Here is a 6,000-nt window from a genome sequence, read left to right on the forward strand (position 1 = left end):
GCATACAGGGATTCATTAATTTACTTTTTATTAATGTTTGTGGGCACATGTGGCCACACATGTCACTGTGTATCTGTGGAGGTCAGAGGACAACTTTTGGAGTCAGTTCTCTCTTTCCACTGTGGGATCTGGTGATCAAACTCAGGTTATCAGACTTGTGTAGCAAATGCTTTTACTCACTGACCCATCTCCTCAGTCTGATACTGGAAATCATTATACTTTTTTCTCAATTATCCTGTGAAGGTAAAACTTCTTAAGAAACAAAAATTTTGGAGCACAGCATTGAGTGAAATAGTCAACTGTGGTAGCTGACAGTTGAACTTAAATATGATGGTCTTAGCTCTAAAATTATTTCAAGTGCATATTTATAAAACGAAGGCTAAGTATTATATGTTAAGTAATTTTAAAAGGCACCATGATTTGGTTCTTCTTTATCTGCAACACATTAACCAACTTTTAAATTTTATTATTTTTATTTTATGTATATGAGTGTATTGCCTACATGTATGTTAGTGCACCCGTGTCGTGCAATGGCTACAGAGGTCAGAAGAGGGTGTTGGATTCCCTGGAACTGGAGTTAGGGATGTACGTTAGCCACCATGTGGGTGCTGGGAATCAAACCCGGGTCCTCTGTAAGAAGAGCCAGTGCTTTTAACCACTGAGCCAGCCCCTAAAACAAAAATATTTTTTAAAAAAGCTTTATTGAGAGATAATTTACATTTGATTCTAACTTAATCCCTCATTTTAGAATAGTTTTTTATTGACTATACATTAAATATAAGTTTTCACATTCTCTTTTGAACTGAGTTTGCCATCCTGCAGGCTTCTTTTTCAGTAAGTTAAATAAAACTTTGCACATATTATATAAAATGTCCTTCCTTCTCTCCTTCCTTCTTCCCTCTGTTCCTCCCTCCCTCCTTATTTTGAATTTTGAGAGTCATACTTGAACAATGATTTGTTTTTTATGAAAAAACCAAACTAAATCCAACAATATGAGTGGAATGAGTTGTTAAAAAGTCTTAAGCATAAAACTTGGAAAATGAACAGCAGACCCCAATCTTATCTAAAGGAATATTAACAACTGATTGCTGCTAGATGAGGAACAGCTGATCTTCCTAAAACAAGGATCTCTAGATAGGCTGACTAGATTCACCAGATGGACAAGTACTGAGGAATGGCTGGGGGTGCCGCAACACAGCAGACAGGAGCAGGGATATCAGAGTATAAGGGCTCTAGTTGGGCGGGGGGTGTGGGAGGATGCCATCTGGGAAGTGGGTATATAGATGAAGAAGATTGTTTGGGATGTTCTGTGTGATATACACACAAAAAATCAACAAATTAAAAATGAGTTGTATTTGAGGAGGAAGCATAAAAATTTACATCACGTTAACTAGTAGAGGTGATAAACATTACCATTGAAATCTACCTGATGACTTTATATCCATTCACAGGTGCCAAGGATCTGAGTGCAACCGACCATGACTAGTAATAATCAGATACATACAGATTAGAGATGCATGTGCCAATATCTAAGTGTTATTAGCAAAAACAATGGGTTTCTGTAAGAAACAGTATATCTTAAAATGAAATGGAGATTTTTTTAAAAAAAATTTACAGCCAGTTTTGAAAGAGAGGTATCTTTGCTCTGGAAATTGTTATTGAGTATGTTAAAGCTGTAATGAATGCTTCTAAAAATAGTAAAAATTTTAAAAAGTCTGACTTCAGTTCTTGGTTTGGAGAGGTGGGAATATTATTGACGATTTCTCCTGTATTCGATATTTTGGAATATTTGGGCCTTGTATCATTTCACATGATATTTGTAATTAGAAAAGTATAGTACTTACAAAGTAAAAACACATGAAAACTGATTCACACACAACCTGTTCCCACAACAGGTTTAAGATCTGGCTGAAGAGACAAGCATATGCTTCATATAATGTGCTAGAAATACAAAGTAAGTTATGATAGATGTCCTTGAAGGAAGAGAGCTATCATCTGCTGAGTCGATACTGGATACCAAGGTCCGCATTACATCATTTAGATTGTCACAATGACCTTATGAAGTAGATACTCTCTAGCTATGTTTTTAGATGAAGAAAGTGAAACCAAGAGTGACTCATCCCAGGCCACACAATTGAAATTTTAATCTTTTCCGTTCTGAACCTTGAATTCTTCCCATTCTACCACACTGCCTCCCATTGATGTCAGCTGTCATGGTCTGGACTGGGTAGGACTGAAGTCAGTGAGCATTTTATACTCATTTTTTGATCTTTAAATTGGGCAGGCCCATTCACATGCTACGTGGAAAAGACCAGAGAGTCTCTTGCTCATTTTCACCTGTAGGGATCCTGATCCAGATTGACATGACTATAGCCATCTCGGTCATAACTGCCATCTTATTCACTAGATGACCCTGGTGTGCATTGTAATCCCTATAGGATAGAGAAAAATCGTTAAAACAGAGTATCTTCTATCCTGCACCGAACTGCTTCTATGTTTACAGTTTCTGAGAAGGCTCAGGTGCTTTCCAGTTGGCTGTGGCCCTCCTTTGTCTAACTTAGCATATAAACCCCTTCCTCGTTCCTCAAGTTGTAGGCATCCTCCCGTCTCAAGTTGCACAGGTCCATCTTGCTCAAGATGCTCTTTTGTCTGTAAGTCCCTAACACATCATATCTTGTGCAATTCCAGCATTTCGTCTTCTTTAGTCTCTTGATATCTTTCACTCTGGACACTTTTGCACACTAGGTTGCCCTGAAACATTACCCAAACCAGCTTGTGCCTTAGCCTGCTCTAGAGGTTCTCCACCCTTCAAGTGTTCACGTCCTTGGCTTTGGATGCCAGTTGCATTCCTGACCCAGTTGGCTCTGCTTCTCTGGTTTACCAACCTCTGCCTGTCTCACTTGTTTCCTCAATTTGCTCCTCATTGGATTGATCCACTTTCAAATGAGACATTCCTCCTACCAGCTTCAACCCCAAAGTACTCATACTGGCTAGACAAGCTCCTCTGTGTCCCAAACAAGAGACATGGATTGAATAGGGATAGTCAGGCCAAAAAATCCTAACTTTTCTTGGAGCAATATGCAAGTATCATGTTTAGTTAGGCAAGACTAGAATTCAACACCAGAGCAGAAATAGACATTTAACTGATTAAGGATGAAGTTGAAAGTTGAAGTTTGCAAGATGGAACATTAACTAACAGGACAAATTTAAGGTCTATGGACATAGACTGATGTGGAAACCACTCACACATTGGGCAGAAACAGCAATGGAAGGAACCATACTTGGCTGTAATGAGTACTACTGAATGAGGTATGGGATTTTACTTCCTAACTATAGCAGTCGTGTTAGGCAATGAGATATAAGAAAAGTACTAGGGGAGCACTGTGGAGAGATTCAATTTTGACTAAGGAGATGAGGAAGAGCCCATAGAGGAGGATGTGAAATTTGAACTATGTTTTGAGAGGTAAATAGGATTTTCATTGTTGATACTGGGTGAGGATGTATTTTAGCAGAAAGAACAATGCAAGTGAAATCACAAAAGTGTCACAGTTCATCACATAGGTGTTCACTGAACAGTAAGTAGTTTCCAGATATGGTGTTTTAGGGATGAGGTATAGTCAGAGATAATGGAAGGATAGACTGGGAGACAGGGCAATGCAGAGGGCTCTAAGGTATTGGCTAAGAATCCCAAATTTGAATCTATAAGTCAATTGATTGGTAAGCCAACTATTGATAGCTTTAAAATTCCCATACAGAAAAGTTGACATTTTGGAGTAATGTACAGTTTTGTGAACATGTATATAGGTATCTCTATCACTACAGTTAAGTCACAGAACCATGCCAATACCCCACAGAATTCCTTTTGCTATCCACTCCTCATCACACCTTACCTAACTTACCTAACCTGTTCTCTGTTCCTACAGTTTTGTCTTTTTTAAAATGCCATATAAAGCCAGGTGTGGTGGCACACACCCTTAATTCCAGCACTCTGGAGTCAGGGGCAGGTGGGTCTCTGTGAGATCAAGGCCAACCTAGTCTGCATAGTGACTTCCAGGCTAGCTGGGGTTACAAGGATACCCTGCCTCAAAACACACACACACACACACACATACACACACACACACACACACAGCCAAATAAATGTGATAATAAAATGCATAACCTCTTGAAGTGAAAGTTTTTGAGGAGAGGAGTGACAGGGTTAGGGCTATTTCAGAAATATCACTTTGGTGTTGCATGAAGGATGGTTAGGGGATGGTGAAATCAGGAACCAGAAGACCAGCTGCAAGAGTTCAAACCAGAGATGATTGTTTGTCACATGTGGCACATATTCATTAAAAGGATGATTATAGTTAGTGAAACAGCTGTGAGAAGAAAATGAACCAGAACTAGGTTATGCTGTCATATCTATAATGCTTTCATATACTTTAGTGTGATTACCAAGAGGATATAATAGTATACACATAAAAAACAGTGGGTTACAAAAGAACACATACAGTGTAGTTCACATTTTATTTTTTTAAAAAGACATGTATATATTGTATTCATAGAAAAATGCCTACAAGATGTAGAAATGTACACCAAGATCTTAATAGTGGAATTAAAGGTGATGTTTTTCTTTTATAACATTCTACACTTTTAAAAGCCCTATTTCGTCTCCTGCTGCTTCTCCTTCCCAAATCTGATGCTTCAAATGTAAGTAGCAAGATTATACCGCTAATTAGGGGTACATTAAAGAATAGAATCCAGGGTTTATAAGCCTAGCCCAGAGTTCTTTCTGGCAACGTTTTTTTATCATGAAAATGTTCAAGCATTCATAAGAGAGAATAATACAGTGGACCTCCACGTACCATCATGCAGCTCCAGCAATGATTATTTTACAAATTCTTTTTTTTTCTTTTTTCAGTACTGGGGAAATAAGCACTTTACCATGAGCTGTATCCCTAGCTCCATTTTGTGAATCTTATTTCATCTAGACACCAAGCATTTACATTTTTTATGCATATGAGTGTATTGCCTGAATTTGTATAAGTGCACCTGTGTTGTGCAATGCCCTTAGAGGTCAGAATAAGGCATCGGGTCCCCTGGAACTGGAGTTGCAGATGGTTGTTAGACGCCATGTGGATGTTGGGAATCCAACTTGGGTTCTCTGTAAGAACAGTCAGTGCCCCTTAACCGCTGAGCCATCTTTCCAGGCCCAACACCTCCCAGCACTGAGCATTTTTTGTTCCCACGTAACTAGAAGATTTAAAGGAAAATTTCACAAAAATGACTTTAGTATACATCAATAAGTAATAATTTTTTTTTACTTTTTTTATTTTTTTATTTATTTATTTTTTAATTTTTAAAAATGATTTATTTAATAACAATCAGTGCCCCTTAACCGCTGAGCCATCTTTCCAGGCCCAACACCTCCCAGCACTGAGCATTTTTTGTTCCCACGTAACTAGAAGATTTAAAGGAAAATTTCACAAAAATGACTTTAGTATACATCAATAAGTAATAATTTTTTTTTACTTTTTTATTTTTTTATTTATTTATTTTTTCTTTTTGAGAAGGTCAGCCTGTAGTCTCAGATGGTCTAAAACTCATTATGTAGACCAGGCTGGCCTCCATCTCAGACATCTACCTGCCTCTGCCTCCTGAGTGACGGGATTAAAGGCATGTGCCACCATGTCCAGCTCACTCTCATTTTTAAACATGACTGCGGCCCCAAAGGGAAATGTATAGAAAGGAACATGCTCTTTCTATGAGGCACAAATGTAAGCAGAGTCCACTGTCCCTTAAGAAAATCTGTACAATTAGTAATTTGACCTAACTGGTAGTTATATCAAAAGATAAAAATGAGTGGCTAGAAAGATGGCTCAGCAGTTAAGAGCACTGGCTGCTATTGAAGAAGATCTGGGTTCGTTCCCAACACCCACATGGCAGCTAACAACTGTCCGTAACTCCAGTTCCAGGGGATCCGACAGCCTCTTCTGTCTTCCTCGGGCATTGCAA

Source organism: Nannospalax galili, unplaced genomic scaffold (genome assembly GCF_000622305.1).
Source record: "Nannospalax galili isolate Female #2095 unplaced genomic scaffold, S.galili_v1.0 scaffold3, whole genome shotgun sequence".
In the NCBI taxonomy this organism is placed as follows: domain Eukaryota; kingdom Metazoa; phylum Chordata; class Mammalia; order Rodentia; family Spalacidae; genus Nannospalax; species Nannospalax galili.